Source organism: Gallus gallus, chromosome 2 (assembly GCF_016699485.2).
Source record: "Gallus gallus isolate bGalGal1 chromosome 2, bGalGal1.mat.broiler.GRCg7b, whole genome shotgun sequence".
Taxonomy (NCBI): Eukaryota; Metazoa; Chordata; class Aves; order Galliformes; family Phasianidae; genus Gallus; species Gallus gallus.
This window is the reverse complement of record NC_052533.1, coordinates 134,359,959-134,372,637: the sequence shown is the minus strand read 5'-3', so window position 1 is coordinate 134,372,637 and position 12,679 is coordinate 134,359,959. Positions and strand designations below refer to the sequence as shown.

The window sequence follows — 12,679 nt, the reverse complement described above, 5'->3', positions numbered from 1 at the left end:
TCAGACAGCCTTAATGCTCACACCTACATGATCTTGGCCCCACAGTACTGTTAATGAATCAAGACCCGAGCTTGCTCTATCCATGCTCTGAGTTGATAGATGTAACCCGTCTTGGGAAGCCATATGTTCTGCCTGCCCCGGGAGTCATGGTTTAAGTTAAAATGTATGTCAAGCCCTGCTTAGTGCCAGAACGCAGGCAGTCTGTGCATCTGCCTCGTGTGTCATGCATTAAGCCCCGCGGAGAGGCAGGAAACATTAGTGGGAGAGCCATGCTGCACTCACGGGGCTGTGCAGCATCTAGATGGAGCTGGCAAGCATCCTGCAGCCCCAGGGCCATGCAGGGGAACTTGAGTGTGACAAAGTCTGCTGCATACACAAGCCATTGTATCAGTTTTGCTTAACGGCATAGCAACCTTCTAGTCAGGATCGTGATTTCATGTAAATCTAGATTTTTTTTTTTGTTTTCATTTTTACTTTTTTTTTTTTAAAAAAACATATATTCTCAGAAGCAATCAGGATGCACTGCACAATCTTCCTTGTGAGTGTGCTTCAAAGATGCTCCAACTCAGACCTTAGCCAACATCACCAGATGGATTCAAGTGACTGAAATCCTTTGTGGTCTCAGCCAAGGCACTCACTGTTGTCATCTTGAAACTTTGAGTAATGAGAACTTGACACACCTCTGTAGAGGATAATAACCAAGTTTTATCCCTAGTGACATCTACACAGGCTGGCTGAAAATGCCGAATGACTGATTGCACTGGTGGATTTTAGGGTTTACTCCTTGGCTGCAGTAAGCCTGCTCCTCAGATAGGAGTTTTCCATTGACTTCGATGAAAGTTGGACCGCATTCATTTTCTTTCCATACAACTAAAAGCGGCCATCAAAATCTTGCAGTCTCCTCTTGGCCAATTTTCAGGCAAAACTTTCACTGTAAATCAACTGAGATCTACCAAAGAAAGAGACATTGGAATCATCCCATTCCCCTGATATTATTTGTAGCAACCATTTCTCAGAGTATTATTAATATCGATAATTTACTGCATGAATTATACTTCATTATGCTCTTTCAAGCCCTGATTCTTCAGATTGCAAGAGTGGAAACTTGGCGTGATGACTGCAAGCCCAGATTTCATTTTATTTTATTTTTTAAGAAAAATGTATTACTGATTTATAGGACAGCAAACCCTACAAACTTTATAAAGAGTTCCACACACTTTTTTTTTTTTTTTTTCACAGACTTTGGACCAAAGCAGGTTTATTTTTAAATACAGAAACTGACTTTTCTTAATCTTCTTGCAAGTTCCAGTATTACCAGTTCATAGGAGGCTTGCTAATACTGACATCCTTTCCAAGGGTGTTTCCTGTAACTTGGCGTCTTCCCGAGAGGTGCTGAGTGCAGTCAGCTTTGATTTGTTAATACACTGGGACCTGATGTTGTTCTGGATAAAAACTAAAGAGAAAAAGTCATGGGGAGAGCTCTGTTTCTCAGCAAACGACAAACCTGTTTTTCCCCCCACTCCAGCAGCTGTTTCAGGCATACAGCTGCATTTGCTGCTGTCAGGATAGTGACATAATCATTTTGCACAGAGAACAGCTTTGTTGGGCCAAAATTAGTCCCCAGATTGGACAGGAGGAAACCTGATCTTTCATGACTTTGGCTGGAGGTGGATACCTATACAGCAGATCAGACATGCATAAGCTCTGTAAAAGCAGTGGCGGGTCTTGGGGTCCCTCAGATGATATATCCAGAGTGCACAGAAGGTTGGAGCTCTTCTTCTTACCCATTCGGATGAATGAAGGATTAGCCCCTCACATGCTTTATAGGGAAAAACACTCTGACTTCCACTCCAACTCATTAATACAGAAGGTTGAGGCCAGGAACTTGCCTTTTTCAGACCTCACTCTGGGAAAGACAAATTTAATTTTTGCTCAGCCTTAAAATCTCTTTCCAATGGCCTGAGAAACTTTTATTTTGATGGTGTATCTTGCAATAGCCATGCAGATTAGTTCTCCTGTTCAAAATTCCATTAAAAGGGATTCCTGTGGATACAATTCCCATGAGAATATTGTGTAGTTAGGATAATACACAGTCAACTGGGATCATTTTGCATCTAAGCTATTCTCACTTTTCTGGAACTTTTCTCACTGAGGGAACTTTAGAAAAATCCATCTAATTTATAGGACTCCTTGGGCCTGGGGACCACACATCAAGCTGCAATATTTAACATATCATAGCAGCAGCACAATGCCATATAAAAATAACACAATAAATGATTAATAGACTAACTCTCTCAAACTCTTTCCCTCTGATTATTTCTTTACAATTAAAACAAGTTGGTAGGGTACTTTCAGAAGAATAAGTGATTGCTCTCTGAAGCCATCCACTGCTGGTATTTGTTTAAGCTTAGGAGAGCAGGACCTTTCCTGGCTGCCTGCTTAGCACAGTGCCATGCAGACACTCCTCCTAGTTCCAGACGTGCCTCCTCCAGCTCTTGCTCCTGCTGCCTGAGCTGCAGGATGCATGGCTGGTGCATGCCGTGCTCTGCTAATACTGTCCTCGTAGGTGGCTGCTGATCATCCCTAGTGGTGTCACTGGGATAGCCTTGGCACCCAGCATGGGCCAAGCTAGGCTACATCTGCCTCCAGGACTGAGCCGATATGGAAAACACGGGGAAGCTCTCCCATCTTGGCTTGAAGAAATCTGGAGAGAAGCACCCAGAATCCCAAAGGTTCAAGGCAGTGTGATGTAAAAACTTTGATCATTCAAGTATATTTATATTTCACTGTTTTATAAAAAAATGTGTCACTGCCATTAGTGCTGGTCTGTCAGCATACATATGTGAGGACACTGCATCTTCATCATGGTCAAATTAAAAGAAGAGGGACTACAATACATATACATATCCCAGGGACTTTCAAGGGATGCCATACACTCTGGGGTATAGCATATTGCTTTATGGGAGGTGCTGTTGCACGAAGGGTTTGCATGTCCTTAGGGATAATTTTGCCATTGTGCAATTTTCTCTGCCTCTTTACTACGCAGAACTGAATGTGACTGAGACATCTGCAGTTGACATTGCTTTTAGGCTCACGGAAATAGCATGAGGATGGCTGACCTCCCAGGCTTAGGGTGCAGCTGTACCCTCTGGTCTCAACCTGGTGGCATGCATGTTGCAATGGGATCTTGCAATGCACCACCCGTTTATCAGAGGGGAACCCATGTGTCTGAGAAAGGAAAGACATATGCTGTGCCCCAGCAGGTCTGTTGTCTTGTTAACTAGGATTGCAACACAGAGTGGAAAAAACATCTGCCCTGCAAGGGAGACACATCTATTATGATACATGGATGAAAAACTTTGAAATGATGAAAGCAGCTTCTCTGGAAGCATACACCACTGCCACAAACATGGGACCAGATGTGTTCCTTGAGAAGCTGGTGCTGCTCTGCTATGGAAATACTGCTGATACTTTGTGGAAACCAGCTGAGGTCAGAAAGTCTCACAGCAGACCAGAATAGTGTGTCTTGGAGAGAGCTGGGGCTCTGAAAATAATGGAGGAAATCTTAGAGAGGTCTGAGGTGGTGGAGTTCCCAGAACATCTCTAGGTACAGGCAACTGTCAGAACACGTGCTTCACTTCCCTCTCCTTCTCTGTGTGAGCCTAAAATCACAGAATCACAGAATGTCAGGGATTGGAATGGACCTCAGAAGATCATCTAGTCCAATCTCTCTGCTGGAGAAGGAACACCTAGATTATTTAGGTCACACAGGAATGCATCCAGGCAGGTTTTCAATGTCTCCAGAGAAGGAGACTCCACAACGTCTCTAGGCAGCCTGTTCCAGTGTTCTTGTTACCCTTAGAAAAGTGTTAAAAAGTGTTGTTTCTTGCTGACTCCAGCCAGGAAAAAGGGTTTCATGTGTTTTCTCTTTGTTGTAAGACAAACATACCTGTTTGCATTCAAAGCCTGTCAGGAAAGTAATATTTTCCAACTCAACATGGGATTTTAAAAAGGTATGGGGAAGTGTGACCAGTGAGCTGTTAAATCCCAGTGAGCAGACTTCAAATTGTGGCTACAGCAGCCAATGCACAGCACTTAGCGACAGAGGTTTGCTGAGCAACCTTTACAGCTAAAATGGGCCAGAAGCAACTCTCAGAACCTCCGAGCTGGTGACCTCAGATACCTACAGCCTTTGATAGTTTGTCCTCCTACAGCTTGTGTATGTGTGTGCAGCAAAAAAGCTTGTCTGCAGCAATAGGATTTTCCCAGCTCCTAATCTCCAGGGGTGTGAAGGCTAGCACTTCTTGCTGGGTTTTAGTGCACGAAAGACAAAGAAAAGCTGCAGATGTGAGCTTCCCCTTGCTGCTGCTCTATGAAGACTGAAGCTACCTTGTGCCTATCCCTTGACTTGAAGCAAAAACAGGTGATGCTGGCAGCAAGGTGCCAAGCTTGAAGGGCTTACCAACACTGCCTTTACTATCATGGCCGTACAGCTTTCTTGGCTCCAAACACCAGCTGAACAAGCTTCTGTCTGCCCACGATATGCTCTGTCAACAAGTGCACATCAAGCTTCAGATAAGATCTTGAAGGTGTTGGATGTCTTCCTAGGATGTGCTGATGTTCACCTTGGTGGGAACTGAGCAGCATCTCAGCGTCACTCATTCTCTGTGTTGCATCATGGAGGTTCAGGATGTTTGCGTGTAATATTTCAGTACACAGTGAATAATACATTGTTCAGTTGCACAATGAGATACGGATGAATTTGATTTCCTGGGCAGAATCAGATCTGAGCTGGCTCATGCAGCCTCTGTCAGTATGGCAGATGTTGTACTGGTGTGGATGTCCGTAGGCTTCTGCACTTAAGGGCTGAACTGCAGGATCATGGTCTCATCACAGCCACAAAATCTGAAGAGAAAACTAATTGCCATCTGCAGGAATAGCCCCTCCTCCCCTTGTTTCCCTATTGCAATGCTCAACTCAAATAGATGCTTATTTTAATACAAAGCAAAAATTAAACATTAGAGAAGTCTAATATCCCTTTAATACTGAGTAATGCAAACATTGCTGGCTATTAACTAGCAAGGTGATGTAAGGGTCTCTCACTTTCCTTTCAGTGTTAATAAAGTGTGAGGGGTTCTGTTAGATACAAAATTATTCCTCCCTGTTAGCTATTCAGCTTGCATAGACCAACTTAACGAGTTTTCATGGTCATTTTCTTCAAAGATAAGAAATAGAAAACTAACAGCATATGGGCATATGCACACAAACACACACCCAGACCCACACAAATACAAATATATATGCATGCAAACAACCCACGGCCAGTTGAAGAGACAAAAATAAATCTGCATCTGATATTCCACAGCTATTATATCTCAGGCTTCTTTGTCAAAAGGGGAAAAAGTGCAGCATGCTATTTTTCAAAGTTTTAGAAGCTTTACGCAATGACGGCATTTACTGCAAGTTATGCTGAACATTCATCAACCCCTGGCACAGAACTCTAGATAATCTGGATACACACATAGGAAAAGACTCTGATATCAGTATGAATGCTACAGCAAACAATGGGACTTGGTAGGGAAACCAGTGTGACCTGAGAATGAAACTCAGGTATTGGTCTCTTTTCCCTGCAACAGCTGATGGTGTGCATGGGCCCAGACGAATCACTCTTTTCCCCCTCTTGTCATCTCCTTAATTTATATTCATGACTGCAAGAGTGAAGATGGTGTAGCTTTGCTGCTGACTCTTACAGCCGTACGATCAGGTTGTGGATCTCAGCTCTGAATAGATGTGCTTATCCTTTCACCACAAACTTCAGTGGTCCTGAATGCCCAGGAATAGGGCTGGTCTTCACAAAGCAACACAGATCCAATACTATCCACTGAGAAGGGCCTGGTTGTGACCCTGTAAAGAGATGTATTAGACAAGTCAGATCATTGGAATCCCTCTTCACCCTCAGACAAGGTCCAACCTACCCAAGATTTCACTTGCCTGCTGGAAATGCCTGTTTTAGATGCAGTGATGACTCCATAGGTATCCATAGGAACGTGATAAGGTACTTACTGCAAACATCTCATATAACTGCTCCAAACAGATGAGGAGTTGCCTCTAAGTCCTTACAGAAAGTGGAGTGACAGATTGCTTTAAAGTCTTCATTCTATAATGCAAAACTCTTTTGGTAAAGTAGAAACCAAAGCCTGTCCCCGCATATTTGACAGCTGAGGAACAGAGAACGTTTGCTTTTATGCCACCTCTCCAGAAAATGTCTCAGTTTACAGCAACGCTATAATATTTTGCAATGAAGAAGGACAAGTGACATAAATCAGCTACTAATTTTACTGTGGATGAAGCAATTATTTTAAATAATTTGTGGTCAAGGTTGCTTGCCACTGCACTTTTATTCAAACTCATTTGAAGTAATGCTTTCTTAACCTCACTAAATAAAAAACGGAGAACCAGAAAGCAATAGATCTTCATTAGATTCCTGTGTATAAGCGTCAGCCAAATCATTATCATTAACAAATTCACCGGGCATATCTAACCTTGGTCCAGGATTTAGACCTAATAACATCATTAACCATTTCACTTACATCATTACTGAAGTTCCCTGAATCACCTTTCTTGAGCCATTTTTTGTGGATGAATCTTACATGTTATTAGTTCAAGACTAAAGGTGTGATCGTGCTCATTTGAGTTGGATTCCTACAAAGTCATAGATGACTGCATATTCAAGGCTGACCCAAATCTCTATCTTTTTTCCTTTCTTTTAGACAGTAGTAGTTTTAGGGGAGAATTCATAATCTTTGTGAACTAATCAGAGAAAAAGAGCTAAGAAAATCTGAACACATTCATAGAATTGATAGAACTGAACAAAGACAACCAAGGACAAAATGTCTATGGTTCTTGAATGAAACAGAAGAATTGGTATTTGTTAAAGAAATTAAACCTACATTCCAAATTCACTCAGCAGAATTAAAAAGTAGGTACTGTGTCTAGCAACATGTTGTGGATAAGTTGGTAGCTCTATTACAACTATAAAACTTAAAAAAAAATACACAGAAAGTGAAATCCAGGTCAAAAAACTAAGGATGAGCATAAAAGAATATTACAAGTATGTAGGACAAAATGAGAAAGGCCAACACACAGAATAACGTAAAGAGGTATAAACGGTAACGTGAAAACACTGTATAGTTTTCTTGGTCGATGAGGACCAGAGAACGCTTTGGATGGCTAATAAATTGGACAGGAAAGCTAATAGCAAAACATGCCAAGAAGGTTGAAGTGTTTAATGTCTTTTATTGCTTCAGTCTTCATTAAAAAGCCGACTGTAATCAGATGGTTGACACAGTTAACGTCAACCACAAAAGGGTAAGAACTCAGGCAAGAATAGGGAAAGAAATGTTTAGAAACTGCTAAGATAAATTAGATTTTCTCAGATCAGGCAGGCCTGTAATTCACCCTAGGTTACTTAGGGAACTAGCTAAAAAATCTTGAAGGCCATGGTAATTATCTTGGAGAATTTGGATGATGCTGAGCTAGAAAAAGGCTGTCAGAGTGCCTATTAAAAAAAAAAAAAAGAGAGAGAAAAAAGAGGACACAGAGTCCCAGCTGGCCTGACTTTTGTTTTCCAGAAAGATCTTCGGACAAGGGATCAAATGATCTGTGAGAGAGCAGACTTACTGGTGTTATCAACATAACTTGTCAAGACCAGATCGTATCAAACCAGTCTTTTTGTTTGTTTTTTCTATGATGAGGTAACAAATCATGTAGATAGGCAAGAATGCAGTAAGGTTTTTGACACTGCCTCAGACGGCATTTTCATTCGTATCCAGGGACTTGTGGTCTGAATCATGGGCCTCTAACTTTGCTGGGTTCAACAAACAATACTGAAAAATTCTGCATTTCTTTTCTTGTCAGCCTTGGTTTGAAGGTTTCATGAACACACTGCTGCGTGAGTGCCATGGCTAAGGGACCACTGATTCTTGATGAGACTGCTGCAAAATGCCCACAGTGCTGCTTGGAAAACGACAGACAAGAATGAGCTGTCAGAAATTCAATATTACACAGAAAGCATTTATCAGGTAAGGTTCTAAGAGACTGTCCTGGGTGTGGATCCGCTATTATCATTACAGTAACTGAAGTGATAGACTAGAGAGTATGTATGTTAACCGTATGTGTGACTCTAAGCACCGACAAACTGCCAGCATCTTGGAGGACAGGCCTGAGAAATGGGAGAAATGCTCTGAAAGGGATAGGATAACACTGAATACAAACAGGCATGTCGGTAAGGCTAAATGTCTCTCTGAATTCTTGATGGGAAGTGAGAGGAGAGGTAGCAAAGATCTGGGAATTGTAGTGGATCATGAGCTCAGCGTGAGTCAGTAATGACATTTTGTTGTGAAAGAAGCAAATATTATTCTGGGATATATAAACAGCAGAGTTTTACAAAAGACATATGAGGTAATTCTTCCATTGGTAAAGCCTCCAGTAGGGAGAAGATTCCAGTTTTGGGTATCACACAATAAGAAAGACTGCAGAAAGGCCAGAGAACTGAAATGAGCCTGGACAGAGGTCTTGAAAGCATGCCTTGAGGGGGTAGGTGTCAAGAACTGTGTCTGCTTAATCTATGTGGAGAAGGCTGGTGGGAATCATGCCTGCCAGGCTTTGAATAAATAAAATATTGCTTCAATGAGATGATAATAAACCTTTCTGTCTCTCTTCATTGTGGATAATGCTACAAGTGATAAGCTTAGCAAAGATTTAAGTCAGCTTTTAGGAAAGCCCTTTCTCTGGAATAGATCATTTCAGAAAAACTCACATCCCTCTAATGGGGGCCTTTAAGAGCAGACTGGTGAAGTACCTGCTAGGAATGTTGAAGGTAGCACTGGTCTTTCCTTGGACAGATTGATGGATTAGTCCAATTTTCTTTGTTTCTGTAGTAATGGGTTGCTTTTTCAAAATTCTGAGTTCATATTGGTACATATTTACCATAAACAATCTCTGTACTTGTCGTGAATACTAACTATGAAGATGCAGTGTGTGATAGTAAACTTGCTGATGTGTAAATCAATGTGTAAGTCAAGCATATGGTTAGTCAAAGTGCATTCGCTTGCTTTGGAAGATTACCATTTTCTTGCATTCAAAAAACTGTTGCTGGCTAAGGATGTCTGTGGACCCAGGGTGCCCTGGGCCTCCCTGTCCTGGGCCTCAGAGCCCTAGGTTATCCTCAGACAGAGGGAGAGAAGGTGAAACTGGTGTCAACATTGGCAAGGGACATTTGATCCCATAGGATCCTGGTGCAGCTGAAGAGATGGAAGAGATGGCTGAAGTTCATGTCATTTATTTTTTTCACTGCACCGTAGAAATAGTGGGCAACTTCACAGAGCCTGCATTGTCACAAGTGGGTAGATAGTGAATGTTGGCTGCCTGACTACGGGTGCCCAAGTCAGGCAGTGCATCTCCCTGTGCCCGACAGTGCGTCAGCTCTGCTCTGCTACTCTTTACTCTCACCCTGCTCTCATTCCAACACAGAATCACATAGAATGGCCTGGGTTGGAAGGGACCTCAAGGATCATGAATCTCCAAAGTCCCTGCCACAGGCAGGGCCACCAACCTCCACATTTAATACCAGACCAGGCTGCCCAGGGCCCCATCCAACCTGGCCTTGAACACCTCCAGGGACAGGGCATTCACAACATCTCCGTGCAGCCTGTTCCAGCACCTTACCACTCTCATAGTAAAGAACTTCCCCCTGACACCCAACCTTAGTCTTCCCTCCCACAAGTTAAAGCCATTTCCCCTTGTCCTGCTGTTATCTACCCTTTCAAAGAGTTGACTCTCCTCCTGTTTGTAGGCTCCCTTTAGGTACTGGAAGGCTGCAATGAGGTCACCCTGCAGCCTTCTTTTCTCCAGGCTGAACAAGACCAGCTCCCTCAGCCTGTCTTCACAGGGGAGGTACTCCAGCCCCCTGATCATCTTTATGGCTCTAATATACCTACCACCTTGTATCACACTGAGCATGGCTGGTGATGGGTCTTGAAATTGCAGAGGTCCAATGCAAACAGGGCAGAATCCTGGTGGCAGATGGAGACAAACAGGCTAGGTTGCTTCTTTCCATGGCAGCCTTCAGTTAGATGAAGCTAAAGTGATGCGCAACAGTAAGAGCTCTCATTTTGGCCTGAAAAGACAGACCTTGATCTTTTCTATGGCTACCACTCAGCTCACTAAACAGAGTTGTCTTGTTTTGCTCCTTATGCCAGTGGATGATGCCAGTGCTTCACTGTTTATTTGGATTGTTTTTATCTCATCCAATGTATTTTGCTCTGGGCAAAGATACAGACATTAAGTCAACAAAAGGACCTAGGTGTTGCAACACCGAGTGTTGGAGCCCTTAACTGTTGGGCACTTTGCCATGTAGTGGAATCCCAAGCCCCATCTGAAATACCAGGGCTCCCTGAACAAAGAATGGGGTTTAACACAATGATTTATCTCTGAGCATCACATGGGAATGCGTCTCTGCCATTTAGCCATTTATTATTTCCCAGCCAGGAAAGTTAGGAGGAAACAGTGTCTCATGTGACTTGGGAGTACCTTACACCCTCAGAATAACAAACAGTAATGGGGGAAGGGGTGGAGGGAAGCTGAGCGGTTTGGAAACAGCCTTAAGGCAGAAATTTGACACAGGAACTCTCTGGCATAAATTCCTCAAGAACAGATAGGCTGATGGAGGAGAAGAGGGGCTCCTGAGTGATTTGTGAGCAGAAGGCAGGATGCTATGCTATTTACATAATTTATTCATAACAGTTAGTTCAGCCAGCTCTACCAAGGTCACGGAAGCAGGACCCCTTAAGTATTCCCTGTGGGAGAAGTGAATCTGACTACTTGAGCAGAGCCAAAGGCCAACAACATCTCCAGAGCCTTTCTGCTTCCCTCTGGGAGTCAAGCACTGGGGCTGGTGCTGCTCAGTCCCATGCACCAGTTTTGTACCTGTGCAGACGAGCAGCTGAGCACTCCCACGTCTAGACCACTGTTGGACTTCTGTCACTTTCTTTTATTTTTTTACTCACTCTCCATGTCGTAGGTTAGTATCCCAAACTCTCAGGCAGCGCTCACTCTGGGAATATGCCATCAGCACCAATCAATTATGAAATATTCGGAGATGCCTTTGGCTGTCTGAGTCTATTCAGAGCGGTCTGTATGGGAAAGATGAAACTGTCCCACACAGCAAGCAAATACCACACTGTGCTGGGAACAGGAGGGTCCCTCTCTGCCCTGTTGTTACCTCCTGCTTTCTCCTTTTTGCTATGCAAAGTTGCATTGAAATGAATTAGATGCTTGTACTGAGCATTTCAATGGGACTTCACATAATAAAACAGAAACTCGGTAATATTACCTGTCAGTGGGTCTCTGGGAAGCATAAAGGTCCCTGCCAAGTCCTGCTGAATCTTGAGCAATCTGTGCTCAGCGTCGGCATGGCAACACACAGATACAAATTCCATGCATCATTTGTCTGGGGACTAGCCTCTCTCCAACCTTCAGCCTGGAGCCTGACACTGGCCAAGTGTCTAGTTAATCTGAGTCATTGAATTGCTGGAAGGGACTATAGGGTTAAACTGGGATAACCTAAATAGGCTGATAAAAGACTATTCAGTAAGAGATGCAAGTGCCCAGCATCTCCCAGGTTTTAGCCCACATGCTCTCAAGTCCTGAGTTGAACTTAATCTAAAAGAATAAAGGGTAGGCACTGGAAATTCCCCAAAAACTTGGAAAGACACCCAGTGTAATCTTAGTGTCTGCAAGAGCTGGAAAGATTTATTTTAGAAAGAGGTTCTGATGGTTAAATATTATTTGGAAGTGTGGTTTCATTTTGTATGTACAGTCTTTTTTTTTCTTAGTTCCTTTCCTGTTCTATAATATTCTCTGTTTCTTCAGTGTAATTAGCCTGTTGTTTTCAAAAGGCTGCTGATTGTGTCTCTTATGTATGTGTGAATTGAACTCATTTTGCACTGACTTAGCTCCCTGGGTTGTGTGTGTTATGTATGCTGCCTGTGTGGTGCGATCCCTGACCTGCACCAGAAGGAGCTTTGCAGGCTCAAGGATTTGCATGTGGCAGTGTGTTGAGGAAAAGGAGAACTAAGCATACTGTTGTCTCAACAACAAGCCCAGGAGTCCTGGTTGATCCTCTGGGGCCACAGACTTCCAACCTGGAATTATAAGGTTCTTCATCACTGGGCCAGCCCCATAAAATGAGTAAATTTAATTATAGGGGTCTGTCAGGGTTATGTTTTGTGTAGTGTTTGTGATCCAAGTGCTTAGTAGATGCAGATCATCTTGCAAGAAGATACAGTCTTTGTAGAGTTCTGATGCTTTTAGGTTCTGTTCCCCACCAAGGTATTACCATAAAAGCACAGGAAAAAGCAGCGTTTTTGGCTTCAGCGAAACATAATTATACTGGAGCAGTAGTCCCCAAGAACCTGTATCAGGACTTGTAGTATTCAAATCCTGCTTTTATGGATGCTCCCTGGGAACAAACTAGAACTGGGCTTTCAAGGAGTTTTACAGCTCTATGAGTCTTTGGAGTGCCTGGCACGAGTGGTTGCCTCAAGGGCTGTAGATATCACAGCTGTGGGATCCCAGTGCTGGCACTACTTGTCTGACTGAGCTTTGCTTTTTGGACATG

At 43.1% G+C, this 12,679-nt stretch overlaps 1 long non-coding RNA gene across 1 annotated transcript; it reads right to left on the bottom strand.

Annotated features, from left to right (window-relative positions):
* Positions 1-4,780: 4,780 nt before the first annotated feature.
* Positions 4,781-11,575, bottom strand: LOC121109838. The gene is made up of 3 exons (XR_005857603.1): positions 11,393-11,575; positions 9,999-10,139; positions 4,781-5,904 (listed from the first exon to the last, which is right to left on the bottom strand). It is a non-coding gene; the product is annotated as an uncharacterized LOC121109838 (long non-coding RNA).
* Positions 11,576-12,679: the final 1,104 nt, after the last annotated feature.